Source organism: Heteronotia binoei, chromosome 7, assembly GCF_032191835.1.
Source record: "Heteronotia binoei isolate CCM8104 ecotype False Entrance Well chromosome 7, APGP_CSIRO_Hbin_v1, whole genome shotgun sequence".
NCBI classification, from domain to species: domain Eukaryota; kingdom Metazoa; phylum Chordata; class Lepidosauria; order Squamata; family Gekkonidae; genus Heteronotia; species Heteronotia binoei.
The window spans coordinates 79,981,229-80,003,919 of record NC_083229.1 but is presented as its reverse complement, the minus strand read 5'-3'; the positions used below and the strand labels follow the sequence as shown (position 1 = coordinate 80,003,919).

Here is a 22,691-nt window from a genome sequence, read left to right as displayed (position 1 = left end):
TAAATATATTAGCTCCTAAGAAGCCAGAAAATGCGTTGGGATGATGGGAAATTTTGGATGGCACTTTCCAGAGTAACATAAGCAGAGATTAAACATCTGTACTATGGAGCTTGCAGGATAGGATGGGGGGCTTCCAAGGGCTGAATCTTCAGCTATGTATTTAAGGCTGTACATCTCAGTTTATGGAATCTGGACCCTGGGTGGTTGGTCTGTTTTAAGTACCACCTGCCTGCCTAACAAGGCCTCTTTTAATACTCATTCCCCCAGTGGTGCTGAGCGCCTGGTTTTACAAATCCATCATTCTTCCTTTGGCATCCTTGTTGTTGTAGCTCCCCCCCCCCCTCCAATTGATTTGAGCAGGGTCTGGCTCTGGCACAGTCTTGCATACATACCATCATTCACCCTGGAATATATAACATTTGTGTTTGGAATGTTCTGTACTCCTAACCTCTAGCATTTATAGAGGTTCCAAATTAAATGAATGCCTGCTGCCTCTTTATTTATGATCACATCATCTTTGTACTCTGGGAAATTTAATTTGGAATAACTATCATCTTTCCATTCTGTATTCTATCACTAATGCATCTTTAGGTTCCTTTTCTTCAAAGACCCTGTACTGAACCATTAATTTTTTCCATCTAATTGTATTAAACATATTCCTTATATATGCTGAAAGGTCAACAATTAGTGACTGTGATTAAAGGTTCTTGACACTATACTCCTGATTCCTTCTGTGGCAGAGGGAATCCGTTTGGCACACACAGACCTCATCACCCCTCCTACCCTGACCCTTAATAACTTCAGAGGATCCAAGGCTGAGCTCTGGCTCTGAAGTCCTGGTAAAAAGAGCAGTGCCTTTTCTGCCTAGGAAGATGTTGGTGGCTGTGTATCTAGTACTACTGTTACTGTGCAAATATTTGTGTGGGGCTTGTGAAAAGCTCCATTGGAGTGAATGGAGATTATGCAACACCTGTTCTTCTGTGAAATATACACAGGGGGGTGATTTAGTCATATTGGTAGTAAATATATGTTGAGAACAAAGAACTGCAATATTATGTATAGTTACATTGTACAGTTTTTGACTCCCCATTAGCTGAACACGTGTAGGTCTATGCCAAATTAGCTCCCTTCTTTCTTCCCGTCACCTCCTCCAAACAACTGCTTCCTTGTTCACTGTAACCCTGGCTACTTTTTCAGTATTGTGCTTCACCCTCTTTGCATCCTGCTATATTCCTGTCACTGTCCATAGAAGACATATTCTATTTTTCAGGTAACTGTTCCAACTTTTCTCCAAACTGCCTCCCCAGCCTGTATTTTTTTGTACCAAGGGTTAAACTTTTGATTTATTGTTTTGTAGAAACTTTGAATAATACTTTAAAATAAAATAAATTGAGATAACTGTGAAGAATCCCACTTCCCAAATGCAGCAATGTAATGGGCTCTCTAAACATTATTGGAAAACAAACATTATTGGAGAACAAAATTCTGTTTTGTGCACATGGAATGCTATACTGTAGCTTATATTGGCAGTTTTGCTGTTTATGTGCCTGCTTTTTCCTCTTTCTTCTTGCCTGTCCTACAGCTGCTAATGGTTGTTCTGTTAATACTCCTTTTCTTCATAACAAATATTGCTTTATTATTACCTCTCTGCTTCCATCTCCTTGTCCATCTCTATGTTCCTTTATCCTGGTTCACTGACTTTCCCATAAATAAATGCAGCCACAGCAACTCCCTGGTATTTTAACTTTTTGTGAAGAAGTTCAGGGCCACCTGGTAATCATATTGGGGACCTTCTGCATACAGAACAGAGGATCTTCCACTGAGTTTGAACCACAGCTTCTCCCTGTGTGCCCTGGAAACTTTGCTTCTAATTTCAGCTGTATATGGCTAGTGGTACGTCTGTGGTGACAGGGAGATATCTGCATTTGTTCAAAGATGCTCCAAAACCAGACCCTATATTCAAAAACAGATTTAGTCATCTCTTTTTTTCTTCCACTACTGCTAGTGAGAATTCACCTGGGTCTATAAACAATGACTTGTTCACCATTGACTGAATGTTCCCTCATGATACTGCATTTAGTCAGACAGCATTATCATATTCCAATCAAAATCTTCTCTTTCTTCATGGTCAAGGGCAAACTACAGGAAATGCCAGTGCGTTACCCACCTTTCTCCATTTATTTCTTACACTTACCTAGGAACTTGCCTTTGGGAAATCAGTTCAGTAACATGATTTCTTGATCCAGACTCCTAGAATTCTGCAGAATTCCAGCTGTCTCTCAGTCTGGCAGGTTTCTGGAATCTCCTATCCTATGCGTAGCCAATTATCAGTCCAGTATTTGGTAATTTGAAGAGGTTGGATCCAGTCACTCAATATCAAAATGCCCTTCCTAACTACAGCTCCCATCCAACATGCCTTTTGTCTATGCAGGTCCCATGATCCCAAGCATAGCAGGGGGGCGGTTTGGTGCTCAAAGGATACCCTCTTCCTTTTTTCCACCAGCAGAAAAGCCAACTGGATCCAATCCAGTATGTTTCATCCCCTGCCCTTTCTCCAACTTTAGAGCAGTGTGCCTAGGTTTCTGAAGCAGTTTCCATTCCAAATCAAGCTTATGCCTTGTTTTATGGAAGTTAAAAATAGCGCAGGAGCAAACCAGGCTAAGTGGCCTTTGTGGCACTTTATTTTTATATTGCCTTTCTCCCCAAGGGATACCCAAAATGGTTTACATCATTCATCCCTCCTCCATTTTATCCTCACACCAACTGTATGAGGTAGGTTAGGCTGAGAGTGTATGACTGGCCCAAGATCACCCAGCAAGCTTCTGTGGCTAGTGGGAATATGAACCTGGGTTTACCAAGATCTTAATCTGACACTTTAATCACTATACCATACTGGCTCTCTGGGCATGAAAAGCTGGTACCTCAGGAGCCATGAGGGCTTGACTCTGCCCGCTCCTGAGACCTTGCTCGTAAGTTAAATGGCTATCTGCTCCTGTTTCCTTTGCTACTAGAGTTATTTTGCAGGCCTTTGGACAATTTTTGCGTGCATTTTCCTCATGTTTGGAACATCATTCCTCATATTTGGGCCTGTGATAAGCCGTTTGCCACATGCATAAACTGCCATGTCATCTTTACTTTACTGATCCCACCCGCCTTCCCTTCTCTATTCACTCACCACTCTGTCATACAATCCTTTATCAGTTTACTCATTTTTCTTCTATTCCCCCCACCCACCGTATGACTAAGATCATAGCAGTGTAGCTTGTCTTTTATTCTACATGGAAGAGAAAAGCTTTAAACATAAATGCTGTGTCTCTTGTTAATGAGAATGTTTCCTTGGATTTTGCAAGTATTTGCTGGAAGGGTTCTGCCGTTCTCTGTTAAGTTCTTTCTCTTTCAGTTCAGTAGAACACATTATCTGCTTAGTTGACTTTTCCCTTCCCTGTTTTTTTCTCAAAATGATGTTTTGTTTTTCCCCATGCAAGATAACATTTTTTTCTTTGCTTATCAAAATAAGTATTAAATGCATGTGATGAAACATGAAAAAATATCTTATTTAAAATATATTCCCCAGGGAAAATGATGAATAGTTTCAGTGATTCTTAGGATCATAATTTTAGACCTCAGTCTGTTTCTGAGCTTATCTTTCTAGTATGTGAATGTGCAAAATGTAAACTTGCCACTATGGAGGAAAAGTAATGCTGATCGTGCACTTTCAGTTCGTGAAAATTCTCTTTGGAATTCACTGAAAGTAAATTCCCTTGGAGCCTAGTGTTCAAGGAGACCACTCATCTTGGGCTCTGATTTTGTCAGGAGAAAAGCAGATATGTAAATATTTTAAGTAAAATATTGTGCCAGGGCACACATACACAGTTGTGAATCAGCTGATTACAAAACTCTTTATGTTCCTCTTTGCTATGACAGCTGTACAATGAAACCTACACACATCCAAGATGTATTGTCCAGTCCACTATGGGTGCTACTGATATGGCTGTGGACAGCCTGTGCTGGCACAACAGTTGCTTAATTTCTCTCAGACATCAATATTTTTCTGAAATGCTCAAAAAAAGAGATAGCATTAAAATCATGTAAAATAACTTTTCATGTTAAAAAGAGCACAAACTGTCAATTTGAACAGAGCACAACCACAGTTTGCTAGACAGAATCAATTAAAAATGTGCCCAAATGATAACCTTTTGCATCTGTAATAAAAACTTGTCAAAGAAGATCACCTTCTGTCTTCTGCTGAAATCTTTCTAAAGCTGGGAGCCACAATAGTAATGGCCCTGCTTCTAGATATAGATGGAATATCGACGGTGGACGGTACATCCAGTTACATTGCAGTTTCTCTGAGGGCTGATGCTGGGATAGGAGGTCACTTGCATGTGGGTCCCAGCTTGAAGGGCTTCATAGAAAGCATCTTGAATTGGACTCAGAAGCAAAGTTAGCAAGTGCAATTGATAACAAGAATTCTAATAAGATCACATTTCCAGTAACTGTCAGAAGGCTAGCATAATACATTGGCAGCAGCTTTTGAGTCACCTTCCAGGGCTGTCTTATGTGGAACATGCTACAGTAGTCAGTATTGGACATTGCAAGTGCATATATTAGCACAATGAGTTTATATATTAAAAAAAAAGAAACAAGAGGAACCTGTGCAACTATAAGATTTATTTCTGACCACAGCTACAATCTGCTTTTGGGAGTGGGGGAGGTTATATTTAGAAGCATTTTTAGCTGCAACTTTGATCAGGCAGAGGATATAATTGTTCCATTTGTTGCAGGCAAATTAATTCCCTTTGGCTTAGAGATCTCCAATCTTACTTGGATCCAGCCTTAATCTGGATTCATACCTCTTTGCAATTTTATTTTAAAATGTTTATGTTGCTTCTTTTCTTTTTATGCTCATTGTGACACTAATTCAAGACAGATAACAACTTTCAGATGCTTAGTTAATGAGCCGTAGAGTTGAGTGTTGGCAGGAGAACATCAGCACATGTGGAACTGCATGTACCATATCCCACGGAGACAAGCTAACATTCCATTGATCACATTTGTGTATAATTAGATGAGAAGAATGAAACTACTAGAGAGCTGGCCCCAGTACCCCAATCAAATGTTCTAAGAAATTCAAAATACTTATGTGATCCACAATATCAAAAGTTTCTGAAAGATCTAATGCAGTTTGCAGACAGAAGTATTCTCTTGTCAGTCTCTCTACATTTACATAGTCCACTGGGGCCATTTGCTCACTGTCATCAAGCTAGAAAAAATGTGTGGACAAGAGAAATGATGGGAAGGTAAAGTAGGAGAATGACATATAGTTACGTTTCTGTGAGATTGTTATGTTTCATTGGTGGATTCTTTGTACCATATATTCCTTAACTATGTATGTTTTATACACAGCAAAAATGTCTCATTTAAGTCCTTCTACTGTAATTAGAATTGCTATGCAAAAATCTTATTTTCTAGCAAGCTAAGAAAGAAATCACTGCATTCTGTAGCAAAAGGAATCTATTTGTTTCTGTTTTTGCTGTCTCCTATGCAGAAAACATTTCTTAACATTGTTCTTATCCTAAAAATAGGACCAGAGCTTGCAACACTTCATTTTTTCATCATGCAAGGTTTTTATTTCTATTAATTTATAGTTTTTTTTCCTCACTGAGGCTCAAGACAAACTACAGAATGAGTTGATACAATCATAACAGTGAAATACATGCTACGAACCATGGAAATGGACTGCACTACAAAATTAGGGAACAATTAAAAGTAAACTGCCTAACTTTTGCAGATTGTAAACGAATTGAAAGGCCATAGTCTTTATATGACAAAATGCAAAGGGATATAAACCAGCTTCAGAATATAAGCTTTCATACCGGCCTGTCAGATTTGTGGCTTCCCTGCTTCCAAGTACAGGTGTCTGATAACCCCCTGTCTTTGACCCAGAAGATGTCAAAGAGCATCTGATTATCAAAACCTTCTGCTTGATAGATTACGGTTTGACAGTTTTCCTTTAAGACACACCACTTTATTAGGCAGCTTGTCTCTGAGATTTTTGCAGCAATATTATTCATTAAAAGAAAAAAAAGCTATTTGAGCAAGATTATTTAAAAGTTGCATCTGGTAGTAGTATGCTATACATAATTGCTTTATTTGATAAAATTAAATTTTCACTCTATAGGAGGGAAACTAATAGAAACAGCTATCTGTGTGTTTTGAAATACTTTGAAAGCTGAGTAATAAAGAGCATGCCTTCTGTCAGCTTCAGATAAAGTTCCAAGTCATTATTTGTATGAGCAGTAATTAAACATTCGAGCAGTTTCCCCTCTAGATAACAATGTTTATAGGTGTTCTCTCTGAAATATTTTAAGATAATTAGTGCATCTGTCTACTCATAGGTCAGAGGCATATTGAACATGTAATCACTTTTTCAATGTTAACTATGCTTGGCTTATGAACTGACAAATATAAATCCTTCCCATTTTGTGATTAAGGTCCCAGGGCTGCCTATGTGGTGTCTGTATTCCAAACTATCTAAATGTTCTAGTGTTGTTTATTTATTTTATTAAAGTCCTAGCCCACCCTCCCTTGGATGGCAAGGCTCATGTATTTAGATAAAAAATATTTTACATGCAAATAGATAACCAGAAACTCTTAGCTGATGTGTTCTTAAAACTCATGTGATAGCCTTTCTTAAATAATACAACTTCAGCACCATGAACAGAAACATTTCCTACATTCTTTGGTACTCAGGTAGAAAAAGTAGGTTAATTTTTTTTTAACGTATCTTCCTAGATATGGAAAAATAAATGGCTGGACTTGAATGATGTGATGGAATAATCACAGCCCTCATATCCTGGGAGTTGAATCTTATTTGTCCAGTTGACTACTTTGAGATCACTTGTGTAGAAATGCAAAATATAAGTATTTCAAGCATGGGACTTGTGTGGACAGCTCATATCTCCTCTTTTTTTGCTTCCTTTTCTCCTGCCCACCCACTGGCCAACCTACTTTTATCTACTCCCTTGATCTTCAGCTTTTCCTTCTTCCCTGTCCAGCAGCCTCTACCTCTGCTTGGACAGCAGCCAAGCTGAAAGCTCAAGGACTTGCGGGGGCACCTCATTTTCTCCCTTCCCCCTACTATTTCCTCTTTTGCTCCTCCTGGCAACCCTGAAATCACCTTTCCCTGTTTCTCTCCTTCTCATGTGCTGTTCAACCTACCTTTTATCTGCCCCACATATTCAGCTAAATTTATTGTTTTCTTCATACATGTCTTGCCTTTCTTCACAATGAGAACTCAAAGCAGCTTACATAGTTCCTTCATCCATTTTATCCTCACCAGAGTCTTGTAACGTAAGTTAGGCTGACAGCGTGTGACTGGCCAAGGTCATCTGGAGAGCTTCTGTGATAGAGTGGTGAATTTAAACCTGTGTCTTCTGGGTCCTAGTCTGAAACTCCAGCCACTATGGCACACTGGCTTTCATGAGGTGGCTGTTATTGAACAGTAGCAAGCAGCCAGACTTCGGTGAATCATTCAGGTTGGATGGTGCCAAGTTGCCAATAGTTGCAACTGAACATGGTCCTGATGAGTCCTTCATTAAAACAGCCATGGAAAGTGACCTGCCCCTGCTTTTCAATGATAGACACTAAGGCCCAAAGGCTAGCAATATTGTGTGGCTGCCTAGCAGTAGCCCCTGAGGTCATTAATTTCTTAAAGCTGCTTTGCTGTTTCTATTATTTTTGGTGTTTTTAACCCTTCATTGTATTACTTTTCAAATTTAGATTTCAGATTTTTCTGTAAACCTGGGACATTTTTCAGGTTTATAGCAAGCTCTCTCTTGCCAGTTCATGGTTCCAGTCTGGATTTAAGGATACAGTCTGGGTGAAAGCTAAATTGAAGTCTATTAATTAGGAACTTCAAAAAACCTGCCTTAAGAAGGGAAGAATCTGACTATGGCCTATTCTACATTGAAAAGGGAGAAATAGAAAGTGTTAGACTGTACTGAAGATGGAATTCAAATTATATTCATATATCACAAATAAAAGCTACTTCATTCTGAGAATGAACCTTATTTTCAGGCTCCTGGGTTCTCTCTCTTCTTCTCACATTGGAGCTGAGATTGAAGGTTCTTGGGTTAACATCTGAATTGTGAAGCTTTTTGGTGGTTTGTTTACTGGTTAAGTGTGTGGATTCTTAACTGGAGAAATGGGTTTGATTCTCCACTCCTCCACTTACAGCTGCTGGAATGGCCTTGGGTTAGCCATAGTTATTGCAGGAGTTGTCCTTGACAGGGCAGCTGCTGCGAGAGCCCTCTCAGCCGTGTCCACCTCACAGGGTGTCGGTTGTGGGGAGAGAAGATTTAGGAGATTGTAAACCACTCTGAGTCTCTGATTCAGAGAGAAGGGCAGGATATAAATCTGCAGTCTTCTTTGAATTTTTATTTCCAATTTTGCCATTCTGTGCCATATCGCCAACATGAAATGAGGCTAAAAATTAAGACACTTTGGCAGAACAAATACTTTGATATCTATTGAAATATACATGTCTAGTTTTTAAAAAGTTAAATAAAATTTACACCGTTGCACAGAAGAATTCTATTTATTTCTTCCTTATTGCATGATGCCAGGATGCAGCTTAGTGTAATAATTTCCTTCCAGTTTCAGTCTAGTCATCTTTTTCAACCCATCATTACATACAATACAAATTCTGGAAATACAAATCCTAACAAACTAGATCCCAACATTACTGGCCCATTTAAAAATGCTGGTGACTAAGAACCAGAAAACTTGGAGGTAACATTCTTAATCTTAGTATCACTGGGCTACAGAAACAAATTCAGATCATTAATTGGCTTGTGATGCATAATGTTGAAATGTGCTTATCTATCTATCAGAAGCTGACAAGGCAGGTAAACTATGCCAACAAATAATAATAATCAGCAACAACTTAATCTGTATTTATACACAATTTGGGAAACAGCCATCATGGTCAGTTTATGCAATGAATAAAACACAGTTCACAAGTGATGCTGGGAATGAAAGAGAAGTTGATCCATTGAAGGCTACATGCAGCTTACACCACATTTAATCCAAGTTGCCATTTCCTAGCATAGCAGGAATTGATGCCTTTGATGGATGCAGCATGAGCATCCAAACACTGCAGTAATAGGCATCTACACCAGCAACCCATTTCAAACTGGACACCAGCCATGTGGAATGCCACACATGCATGTTTCTTTTGTACACCCAGCATCACGTCTAAACCAGGTATTAGTTCATCCATTAATCTTTTCAATAAATCAAGCAGTACCTGTCTTCCATCTTGTGCTAATAGATATTTCTTGAAATGTTAAGTTTTTAGTATGCTGGCATAGTGGTAAGTTCTCACACATTTCTTCAGTGTTATTTTTTATTCCAAGTGCTGCTTATTGGATAGTTTTTTAGATTTGCTGCAAATTTTTCTTGGTCCTTCTGGTCACGTTTCTCCTCTTTATGTTATTACTCTGGTTTTCCAGCAATCTTCTGTTATTGCCACTTCAGAATTTTCACTTTTACTAAAATGGATCCTTCAGCTTCTTTTGTGAAGTCATCAGTCCCAGCTCTATTATGATTGTTCATCTTTTCCCCAGCCTACACAAGCAAAGCCCATCAGCCCATTTTCCATTGGGATATACAGCAGTTCTGTTGTCAGAGATACAATTAAACCTTATCATAAGACATTATTAAACAATTATGAAAGCAAGTGGCAATACTAAGCTACAAGAAGCAGTCAAGAGAAGGCACTGTAATTGTGAAGGAAATAATATCATCAGTAATTGAAAGCAGGGAAAGAAAAAAATAGAGGAGTTTAAAAAGGTATCCGAAGAGGTCCATCAATGGCTACTAGCAATGTTAAAGTCAGAGACATCTAACCTTTGAATATCAATGTTAGGAGGCAACTTTAGGGAAGACCTTGTTAGTTGTCCCTCTACTGTCTTTACCATCAGTTACTGCAGGGGTCCCCAGTTGTGATGCACATGGTGCCCATCAACTGTTTTTAGAAAGGCAATAGGGTCAGGTGGGGCTACTGCACAGCAAGGCTTCTGACTGGCCAATGGATATTTGTTTGGCAGTACAGACTTTTAAAAAAAATGTTGCTATACCTGCAGCTGCCACCACAGAACAAGAATCTTCACTGTGCAACTAAAGGTAAACTCTGGCAGCTATTTTCTGACGGGTTCTGCCTCCTGTGGCAGCCATTTTGTGGTTGTATCCACCAAACTGAGAGCCAGTTTGGTGTAGTGGTTAAGTGTGCGGACTCTTATATGGGAGAACTGGGTTTGATTCCCCGCTCTTCCACTTGCACCTGCTAGCATGGCTTTGGGTCAGCCATAGCTCTCGTAGGAGTTATCCTTAAAAGCTACAGTCTCTCAGCCCCACCCACCTCAAAGGGTGTCTGTTGGGGGGGGAGGTAAAGGAGACTGTAACCCCTCTAAGATTCAAAGTATAGGGTGGGATATAAATCCAGTATCATCATCTTCTTCACACTGTGTTAGAATTCCAAGAGCCTGCTGCCCACAGGCTCAAAAAGGTTGAGGATCCCTGAGTTACAGGGTTCAATTTAAGGTGATGATTACTGCATACCATCACCCAACAGATGGAATCTGGTGGGAGACTTCTTTCCGCATCATTGTGATTCATCTTTAATTATTTCATGACTGATTAGACTGATTTTTAAATGAAGATATTAGAAGACAGAATTGAATTGGTTTTGGCTGGGATACAAGGTTTTCACTTGACACCTAGAATAAATAAACTTCTGACTTCTCTTTTCTCTGCCAGAAACTCATTATTAGAGCGAATACTCATCTCAATACAGCCTTGTGTTTAGTAATTAATGCACTGTTTTCGGAAGAAGGTGCTTTATATCAAATGAGACCAATGCCCTGTTACCATCAGTCCTGTCAGGTGTGTACATCTTATGTCTAAATTCTCCACTGCCTCAGGCAGTAGTGCAGTCATCAAGAGTCTTCATATATGTATAAAGGAAAATGATGATGTTTTATACAAGTAAAGAACTCTCTCACTGAAGAGCCAGTTTGGTGCAGTGGTTAAGGGCAGTGGACTCTAATTTGGGAGAACCAGGTTTGATTCCCCACTGCTCCACATGCAACTGCGGAGTGACCTTGGGTCAGTCATAGTTCTCTCAGAGCTGTTTTCTCAAAAGCAGTTCTCTAAGAGCTCCCTCAGCCTCATCTACCTCACAAGGCTGTGGGGAGAGGAAGGGAAGGAGATTGTAAGCTGCTCTGAAACTCCAAGTGAAGGGTGGGGTATAAATCCAATATCTTCTCTTCTTCTTCTATTACTCTTGAAATATGGGGGGAAATTTCTACTATTCCTGTGGTGAATATACCTGGTAATATGTACCATGCTTACCCATCAAGATACAGTATGTCACAGAAGTGAGCACACCCCCTCACATTTTGTAAATATTTAAGTATATCTTTTCATGTGACAACACTGAAGAAATGACACTTGGCTACAATGTAAAGTAGTGAGTTTACAACTTGTATAACAGTGTAAATGTGCTGTCCCCTCAAAATTACACAATACACAGTCATTAATGTCTAAACTGTTGACAACAAAAGTGAGTACACCCCTAAGTGATAATGTCCAAATGGGGCCCAAGTAGCCGTTTTCCCTCCCAGGTGTCATGTGACTCGTTAGTGGCACAAGGTATCAGGTGTGAAGGGAGAGCAGGTTATCGCTCTCACTCCCTCATATTGGTCACTGGAAGTTCCACATGGCACCTCATGGCAATGAACTCTGAGGATCTGAAAAAATGAATTGTTGCTCTACATAAAGATGGCCTAGGCTATGAGAAGATTGCCAAGACCACGAAACTGAGCTGCAGCACAGTGGCCAAGACATTACAGCGGTTTAACAGGGCAGGTTCCACTCAGAACAGGCCTCGCCAAGGTCGACCAAAGAAGCTGAATGCCCGTGCTCAGCATCATATCCAGAGGTTGGCTTTGGGAAATAGACACTGTGAGGAAAAGCCCCCTTACAGAACATCGTGATTACCAGCTTGGTTGCCAGAGCACCTGGAGAAGTGACTCGCACACGTCTGGCCAGAGAGTGTGGGTAAACCTATCCAGGGGCAAAAGGGACTTATGCAGTACAAGCAGCCAGGATGCTACTAAGACACTCTAAACCAGTATAAGAGTGTCCATTAGGAGAACGGATGGTTTCCCGCCGTTCCGTATGACAGCCATCCCAGCATTGGAGCGGAGGAAACTGCGCCGCCAGGAGCTATCCAGGCGAACGGTTATGAAGTTCTGACCATGGAATCCACTGTGGAGGGCTAACACCACACGCAGCCATCTTCCTACCAGGCTTGACTCCATTCCAGCGAAGCGAACGGCTCACGTACACACCAGATGTCACCTATGCCTGCAAGCAACCCACCCACCTCAGGAGTGGTTAAATCGTCCATCTGCCACTTTCTTTGTTTAACGGAACTCTAGACAAAAACTGGTGCCCAGAAGAAGAGGAAGACCATTTTCAGCCAGAGCCAAGTTCCTTTGTACAGACTGGGTGTTACCGAGGCCATGATTTGACTCTCTATTGTCACCCTTTTAGACAAGTCCAATAGTCCTAAGTATCTCCCCACCCAAGTAATCTTTCCATTCTTCTCCCCAACTGTCACTTTGGAGCCTCCCCTTGGTCCGTTTCAACCTGAAAGTTCTCTCAGGTATCCAGGATAGTCCATTGGTCAAGAGCAAGCACCCAATTAGGTGACACCAGTTAACTTCCCATTGGCTATCACAGTAGTCCAGCCGTTATGGTCCCTGCAAAACCTCTCCTTTTTGTGAGGTCATGCACCAGCTGACCACCTTCCTCCTCCCTCGTGCCTCCCATTCCCTGAGGGCTCAAGAGAGTCCTTATAATCTGTGGACTAGCTACCCACAGGTGTGCTTCTATCAGTATCCCAACTTCTGCTGCATAGATCCATCCCCGATTCCTGATCAGTTTCGGGTCCCTTCTCCCACTTCCTAGCTTGTTGCCATTGGAGCCTTCCTCGAAGACTACATAGGTAAATATCGCCCTGTTTGTCTAGCTATGTGTTCCTCTATCTATCCATCTATCCATCCATCCATCCTTTCTAGGACTGAATGTGTGATTTTATGAGAATTTTATCTTGTATGGAAACCTATATTTTTCTTAATAAATTATAACTGATGTACTTAATTAGAGTCCCTAATATTTTAAGCATTACTTTTCTGGACGTGGAATCCTGTATACTTTTCTGGACGTGGAATCCTGTATACACAGGTAAAAAGATCCTGAGTGAGCCAGGTGCCCACCTGACAATTCCCCAACCTCGTTTTGAGGGCATTTTGGCTTACAACATATGAGTGCTGCCAGCATTGCTACAGAGGTTGAAGGGGTGGAGGGGTCAGTCTGTCAGTGCTCAGACCATACGCCGCACGCTGCATCAAATTGGTCTGCAGGGCTGTCATCCCAGAAGGAAGCCTCTTCTAAAGATGATGCACAAGGAAGCCCGCAAACAGTTTGCTGCAGATAAGCAGACTAAGGACATGGATTTCTGGAACCCTGTCCTGTGGTCTGATGAGACCAAGATAAACTTATTTGGTTCAGATGGTATCAAACGTGTGTGGCGGCAACCAGGTGAGGAGTACAAAGACAAGTGTGTGTTGCCTATAGTCAAGCATGGTGGTGGGAATGTCATGGTCTGGGGCTGTGTGAGTGCTGCCGGCAATGGAGAGCTACAGTTCATTGAGGCAACCATGAATGCCAACATGTATTGTGAAATACTGAAGCAGAGCATGATCCCCTCCCTTCAGAGACTGGGCCGCAAGGCAGTATTCCAACATGATGACCCCAAACACACCTCCAAAACGACCATTGCCTTGCTAAAGAAGCTGAGGTTAAAGGTGATGGACTGGCCAAGCATGTCTCCAGACCTAAACCCTATTGAGTATCTGTGGGGCATCCTGAAATGGAAGGTGGAGGTGCGCAAGGTCTCTAACATCCACCAGCTACGTGACGTGGGCATGGAGGAGTGGAAGAGGACTCCAGTGGCAACCTGTGAAGCTCTGGTGAACTCTATGCCCAAGAGGGTTAAGGCAGTGCTGGAAAATAATGGTGGCCACACAAAATATTGACACTTTGGGCCCTATTTGGACATTAGGGGTGTATTCACTTTTGTTGCCAGCAGTTTAGACATTAATGGCTGTGTGTTGCATAATTTTGAGGGGACAGCACATTTACACTGTTATACAAGCTGTAAACTCACTACTTTACATTGTAGCCAAGTGTCATTTCTTCAGTGTTGTCACATGAAAAGATATACTTAAATATTTACAAAATGTGAGGGGGTGCAGTCACCTCTGTGACATACTGTATATGTATCTTTCCTCTTGGCAGGTTGCAGTTCTCTTTTACTATAATACGTTTCCAAAGATAATGGGTTAAACAATTCCCCTTTGCCTCCCCCACCACTCCCACAAGGTGATGTAAGCAACACAGAGACCAACTGCAGATGAAGAGTTGCAGCACCACCAAACGACGATATAACCAAATCCTACAACATTGGTAATATTTATTAAGCAATAAGGTACTTAGTTCATAAGATGCCTGCAGCTCTTTTTATACCAGTTGGTTGGTCTTCAAAATCAGTGCTATATCTATAAAAAGGTAAAGGTAGTTCCCTGTGCAAGCACCAGTCGTTTTCGACTCTGGGGTGACATTGCTTTCACAACGTTTTCACGGCAGACTTCTTACAGGGTGGTTTGCCATTGGCTTCCCCAGTCAGCTATACTTTTCCCCAAGCAAGCTCGGAAGAATGGAAGGCTGAGTCCACCTGGAGCCGGCTACCTGAACCAGCTTCCGCTGGGATGGAACTCAGGTCGTGAGCAGAGGGCTCCAACTGCAGTACTGCAGCTTTACCACTCTGCGCCACGGGGCTCATCTATAGTTCTCTCTAAACTGTGCTAGGGGGCACTGGACCACATAATTTTTAACAGTCAGCTTAGGGATTCCTGCTTCAGTTCACAACCTCTGTTGAAACAGTAAAGCCTACAGAATTAGACCCCCCCCCCCCAGTTCAATATTTTTGAAACTTGGGGAGATTTTTGAGGAGAGGCACTGCACCAGTAGCTATGCTGAATTGGTGCCCCTAACCTCCCCCCCTCTCAAGCCCTAAATATCACTAGATTGATTATCTATTATAGTCTATGGGGCCATTGACTATAATGGTCCCCATAGGCTACAATGGAACCAGGGAAAATATATTTTTCTGCATATCCCTATTATGCATTTCAGTATGATATGTAAGTTGCTTGAGTCACAGAGAAATGTAGGATATAACTATTTGAGTAAATAAGCAGTTTGGACAGCTTGATAACATTTAAGCAACTTCCATTCTGTTAGATTAGGCAGGGTTCTGATTCCTCCTCCTCTGCTATACTTGACCTGCAATGCTGGTTGTCATATTTCACTAAAAAAACCAAAGCCTGCTAAAGCCCCCCCCCCCAACCCGTGTTAGTATGTTTTCTAAGGCTCAGCACAGGGCGACAGTCCAAGTTCAGGTCTACCAATATAGTGGAGGGTGAAATTTGACTTGATTGTTTTCTCTTATAATGTTTTAACTTATATTTAAACTATATTTTAAGAATAATTTAAATTTATTCTGAGATTTTATAAGTTTATGGAAGTAATCTAAAAAACTAATGTATATGATAGTCATAGAATCATAGAAGGAAGGAACCTCCAGGGTCATCTAGTCCAACCCCCTGCACAATGCAGGAAACTCACAAATACCTCCCCCTAAATTTACAGGATCTTCATTGCTGTCAGAGGGCCATCAGGAAACTCTTCCTAATGTTGAGCCGGAAACTCTTTTGATTTAATTTCAACCCATTGGTTCTGGTCCTACCTTCCAGGGCCACAGAAAACAATTCCACACCATCCTCTATAGGACAGCCCTTCAAGTACTTGAAGATGGTGATCATATCACCTCTCAGCCGTCTCCTCTCCAGGCTAAACATGCCCAACTCCTTCAACCTTTCTTCATAGGACTTGGCCTTCAAAGCCCTCACCATCTTCGTCACCCTCCTCTGGACCAGTTCCAGCATGCCTATATCCTTCTTAAAATGTGGTGCCCAAAACTGAACACAATACTCCAGGTGAGGTCTTACCAGAGCAGAGTAAAGTGATACCATCACTTCATGTGATCTGGACACTATACTTCTGTTGATACAGTCCAAGATTGCATTTGCCTTTTTAGCCACTTGCTCACAATTTTAGTGCTACTAGAATTTTTCACTCATGAGGAAGAATTTCTGTTTACAACACTGTGGAGCTTAAAGGGAACATGGGCTATATTAGGAGTGTCAAACATGTGGCCTGGGGGCTGAATCAGGCCCCCAAGCAACTGGCTGTTGTCTGCTTTCTTCTCCCTCTTTCTTGCTTCCTTCTGCATAACAGCTTGCTTTGCCAGGCTCTCTTAATCGCACAGGAAAGCTACTGAGCAAAGCCTCTCTTTCTTCTATTGGCTGAGGCTCCTCCCCTTCCTGGACCCCAGGGGAAGGAAGGAAAGATCCAGAGCTTACTTTGCCCAGTTCCGTGGATCCCATGGGAGAGACACAAAGAAAGTACCTTTAAGACCAATGAATGCTAATCTTTTAAGTATGTTTTATGTTAAGTTTTAAACAAATTGTTTTTGTCTGCGTCCTTTAGAAAATCTATATCTCTGCTACCTGGCATTACATTTATGACACACATGGCCTGGCCCAATAAGGTCTCATTTATGTCAGATCCAGCCCCGATAACAAATGAGTTCGACACCTCTGGGCTATATCATATGTGGTTTTGTTTACACCTAATATCCAGGGGATAAGTGAAACACCCAGATAAGAACAACCACTAGTATACAGAAAGCTAGTGACTCCGCATAGTATTTTGCCCAAAGTACACTAAAGCTTGAACAAATTTTGACATGTCTGCAATGAGAATAAGGAGAATTACCATTGGGCTCACATACCTCCTCATTTCTACAGTGGTACAGAATCCTAGATTGTGAGCAGAACACCAAACTGGCTCTCTGTGTGGCAAGTAGAGTGCAGAAGTGTACATGTGTGAATCCACTGTTGAAGCTCTGGAATTATTTTTCCCTAAGGCATATCAGCATCACATAGTAATGATGGAGCAGACCTTGTGCAATCTTCTCATCCTTGCTAAGTTCTTGTGATTTCATTTTATGTTATCATTAGTTCATCTCTAATTTTTGTTCTGGTTACCTTTGTGTTGTGGTAACCCATTAAAACAATAAATCTTTTATTATTTTAATGTTTAAACTGAGAGAAACCCTCTGTACATGGTTCATGCACCTGGAGGACCAGTTATTTTGTACAAAAAGTAGGAAAAGTCCCATAGGGTACATTTTATTAAAGAAAATGCCTCAGAATTTGGAATTCAGTGTCTTATTGCATTCTTCTATTGAATAAAAAGCATGCCTTTACAACAGATAAACATTTTCACTGCATGTGTTTTTGGTATGTGGCATTCTTTTCTGGTGGTCAGCTGTATATTGGTACAGATTCATGCCAGCATTTATTTAAGAAAACAGGAGAAATGTGAAAAAATGCCCATGCTTGAAACTCTTTAGTTTTTAAAATTATTTTAACAGGCAAAAACTACATTACTAAAAAGGGGGAGGGGCAAGGAGACAAACAGCACAAAACCAATTTATAGTTCTTTGTGTCTAAACATGGGGCCCACCAAGGCAGGGAGAAAATCTTCAGTTGTTTGTTCTGTGTTTTCTTGACAGCAGTGAAATCCCTGACCTGGATCATGGAAATGAGCCTCTGCTGGTGCTGAAGGGCACCTTGTCAAACTATGCTATAATAATTTTTTGTTAATGCTTAAATGGCTGGTTCAGCTGGAAAAGAAAAGTGAGGATCTTATTTTCAGAATAGGCAAAAATAACCAATGGCTTAGATCCAAACATCTCAAGATGTATGAGCACCTTTTCCTTTCAAAGCAGTGCACACAGAAAATGCACAAACAATTACAGCCACCCAACTTTCTGAAAAATCATATACTTTAAACATACTGCTATCAAACAAAAACAAGTACAACCTATTCTTACATGCCTTGACTCAAAGGAGAGTAGTAAATTTACAATTGCTACAGGAACAGTAACTATTTGAGATACCACATTACTGGCAAAAAAATATTGATGACTTGAAACAACTACTTTTGAAAGTTTAAAGCAGAAAGTGCCAAAGCAGGATTACAGCTGAACATGAAGGCAAAAGTAATTACTACTACGAATTACAGAATATGACTGATAATGAAGAAATGGAAATTATTTTTTGGCTCCTTTATTAACCAAAAGTGAGTTTTCTGCAAACAAGAAATCACATGATTGAGACAGGGAAGGGCAGCAAAGATCAAGATCATACCATAGTATTTCCAATAACTACGGGCATGAAAGTTGGACAATGAAGAAAGCTGACAGGAAGAAAGTTGGTTCATTTGAAAGTTGGTGTTGGAAGGGAGTTTTAGCATGGACTGCCAAAAAGTGGGTTGTAGATGAATTCAAGCTTGAACTCTTCCCAGAAGCCAGAATGACTAACCTGAGGCTATAGTATTTTGTCACATGATAAGAAGGCAAGAGTCACTGGAAAAGACTATAATGCCAGGAAGATTTGAAGGCAGCAGGAAAAAAGGAAGACTCAGCATGAGATGGATTGACTCACTAACGGAAGCCACAACCCTCAGTTTTCAAGACCTGAACAATCTGTCAATGATAGGCTGTTTTGGAGGTCATTAATTTCATAGGGTCACCATAAATTGGAAGCGACATGACAGCACTTAACATCAACGGGTGACACTGTATTTATAGTTAAGGTCTTTCCCAAAGTTCTAAAAGCAGTTTGATAGCGAAAAGCAGTTTGATAGCGAAAAGCAGTTTGGAGATGACTATCTTCAAAATCTGAAAGCAGGCATGCTCCACTAGCTTTTTGCCTTTCAAAAATTCTAGCACCAGCTTGCCTGTGAAGCTAAGAGCATGATGCTTTCTTACCCTCCCCTCATTTTTTTCAGACCTCCAAACCACCTTTTTTGAATAACAGATTGTGTTAGTTATTTAGTGCTTCTCATCTTGCCATTTTATCTTTGCAGTAACCCTATGAGGTGGAACAGGATAAAAGAGATACGTGCCCAAATTTACTAGTAACAAGAATTTCACTGTAGCAGTTTCTCTTATATAGTCACCATTTTATATAATATTTCTAATTAGTGATCAGGTAGACATTTTCTCCCAGTTTGGAAAGTCCCATTATGAATTGGATCCAATGTCTCCAAATTTCGGTGCGGCTTTTGGTAGTGTTTTCAGCTACTAGATTTCTTCCTTGTTAATTTGCTGTGTTGTTCCAGACAAACTTGCCCTTGAGTGGAGCATGAGAACTGGACATAGAAGGGGTTTCTGGAGCCCATCTGACAGTGCATAAAAAAATTGAGCCACTCAAGGTATTTAGTGTAGATATGTAATGAGACCTGTACCCCAAAAACCTGGGCAGATCAGGTCCTGACCTAATGGCCACCTATCAAGAGATTTGCCAAGCTTGCAAATCTCTGGGGAAAAAACAACCCTTTAACGTCATAGCATGCCTTCTGTTTCCTCTTTTCCTGACAATGTAACTTTGGGAAGCAACAACTATTGTGAACTCTTTCTGACCAAAGCAAGATGTTATCTTGCAAGCCAGACTTCCTTGTGACGCTGTATTATGTCATTGTATTTTAAGACTAGAATGGTTTTGCATAACTGATGAACATGTATAAAATAAAGGCTGCTTGCATGGCAAGCGGAACGCATTCTCTCCTCAAGCACTCATGTCAGAGTGATCATTGCAACAATTTAGGTTAGGGCAAGCCTTGTAGAAAGAACTTACCAGCTGTGCTGATTCCAAAGAAAAACCTAAAACCCCAGAACGTAGCACACATAATACCTTTTACTGGTGGTGGAAAATACTGTCAAATTGCAGCCAATTTATAGCAACCCCGTGGAATTTTAAAGGCAAGAGACTAACAGGGGTGAGTTGCCATTGCCTGCCTCTGCTAGCAAGCCTGGACTTCTTTGGAGCTCTCCCATCCAAATAGTAACAGAGTTGACCCTGCTTAATTTCAGAGATCTGATGAGAGCTGTTAGACTAGGCCATTTAGCTAGTGGCAGTACCTTTTATTAGGACCAACCAAAGACACATAATGGTAAACAAGCTTTTGAGTTCTTCCAAATTATTCTCTTTTTAATGTAAGCTTGCATGCTGTAATGTGTAATTTGGTTGTTCTCCGGTGGTCTGGACAGTGGGTCGGTCCGACTACTGGGTATAGGCTCCTCCTCCTCGTCACAGGGTCAGGTGCTCCAATCGATCCGGAGGGGGAGTGGCCTATACCACCCAGGACGCGCCAGTTCTTCTCCCGGCCCTGCACGAGGCAGGACGGTTTTTCTCCAGGCGCTTGCTGAGAAGCGCAGAAGATCCGGATTACTGAAACAAAACAGACCGGAAGCGTTGGGACCGGTCCCAACAACACCGATGGCGGCAGTCTGCAGGGTCTACTCACGAGTAGACCTTGAGCGAACGGCAGACGCCCGCAGCGCTTCGTTCCCTCGCAGTCGCGATTGGAACCAAGCCGGAAGGAAAGAGAGGCGGCAAGCGCAGAGGCAGCGCGGTAAGCCGCCCTACAGCAACAGGGCTGCGCGCGAGTCCACGGGGCTTCAGATGGGTCCCCAGGCTGCCCGCGTTGTCTCTCCTTCGGACTGCCTAGTCGTATAGGCTTGGCAAAGGAGTGAGAGAGAGAGGCCTCTGAGGGGGTTTGTTCCTGACTGGAATGCAAGATACCAAAAGGCCCAATAGAGGGCACAACGGAGACATTCTGTCTTCCATTCTGAGCCTTTTCCCGCTTCTTTTTTAGTTGCTTTTGCCTTTCCTTCCCTTATAGGGACGTGAGAAGCTACAAAATGGTGGCTAGCTCACACAGCAACTCACACAGCGAATGTGATCTACCTCTTCTGTCTGGGGCTCTGACTCCTCAACAGGAGGCTCAGAATCTTGACCTCACAGGAGAGGATGCCAAGTCAAATTTAGTCCTTTGGCTTAAGAAAGAGCTGCTAAAAGAGTTGGGACAGGACCTTCATCAGCAGCTGGACTCCCCTGCTTCCCTACAACCAAAAAAGGATGGAGGGAAAAGGGGCAGAGATACTAGTCCCAGTGACACTATGGAAGGACGCTCTAAGATCAAGCCTCCTTTGGGTTTGGATTCCCCCCTCTTGAGCTCAGCTGAGGAATCAGAAAACTCTGAGCAGTCAGATAAGGAGGAGGGTGAACTGTCAGACAAGGAGGAGCAGACTGACACTGTTCAATCTAGGCTCTTTCCTTCTGAATATTATTCAAAATTGCTTCCCAAAGTACTGAGGACCCTCAACTTTGTACCCACTCCTAAAGAAAATGAGGAGTTGGATCCTGATCTCCCCATAGGTTCAGGGGAGATGATGCCAAAATTGAGCAGTGCTCAGACAGGGGTTCCTTTGCCTGCGGCCTTTTTTGCCTTAGTCAAAGCGGAATGGGAACATCCGACTAAGCCTAAAGCAAACCAACAGGTTCTCTCCAAACTTTATTCGCTTATTCCACAGGCTACTAAGAGATTAAAGTTACCAACAGTGGATGACCCTGTAACTAGCCTGATTTCCAATTCGGTCCTTCCTATGGACGCAGATGGTTTACCCAGGGATCCATGCGATAGGAGGGTTGAGCAGGCCTTACGCAAAGAATTTGAAGCGACATCTTGGGCCATCAAGGCAGCCACTACGTCTTCATTGTTTGCCAGAGCAATGTGCACGTGGTCTAATAACTTGGCAGCAGCAGACAGTGGAGCTCCTAAGGAGTTCAAGGACGAGTTAAAAAAGATTGCTTTATCCGCTGCCTTCGTGGCAGATAGTTCATTAGACACCATGCAACTGGCGGCCAGGGCCATGGCATATGGGGTAGCTGCCAGATGCAACATTTGGTTGCGTAATTGGGAGGTAGACACTGCAGCCCAAGCCAGGGTGGCAGCGGTGCCTTTTAAAGGAGCCTTGTTGTTCGGGGAGGGTCTAGATAGATACCTCATTGAGAACAAGGATAAAAAGAAGGTTTTACCTTCCAAGAGTAAAGAGTCGAAACAGAGGAAGTCCTTTCCTTCCTTTCGAGATTCGAAGAAACCATCCAGACCAGGTTCCTTTCGTCCCTTCAGAGGCAAGTGGCAGCAGAAGGGGCGTGATCCCAAACCATACTACTCTGGGAAGGCAGATCAGGGTTCCAAAAATCCCTCCAAGAAAGGAGGATCCCAGTGACTATGCCTCTCACCAGCCGACAAACAAAATAGGGGGTCGTCCTTCCCTTTTCACAGACATTTGGAATCAGTCAATTCTGGACAAGTGGGTTCTAGAAGTAGTGGAACAAGGTTACGCCTTGGAATTCCACTCTCTTCCCCCCAACCATTTTCGAGGGGTTCCCCGGAAAAAAGATTTATCTGCTCTCAGAGCAATGTTGTCGGCCATTCAGCACTTGGTGAATATAGGGACAGTGGAGGCCGTCCCGGTACTTCAACAGGGTTTGGGGGTCTATTTGGTGATATTTTTAGTT

General features: G+C 41.9%; 1 protein-coding gene across 1 annotated transcript in view; it reads left to right on the top strand.

The window, feature by feature from the left end:
* Window positions 1-22,691, top strand: part of TTC39C (tetratricopeptide repeat domain 39C) — a 97,657-nt gene that overhangs the window by 769 nt on the left and 74,197 nt on the right. The window lies entirely within an intron of this gene.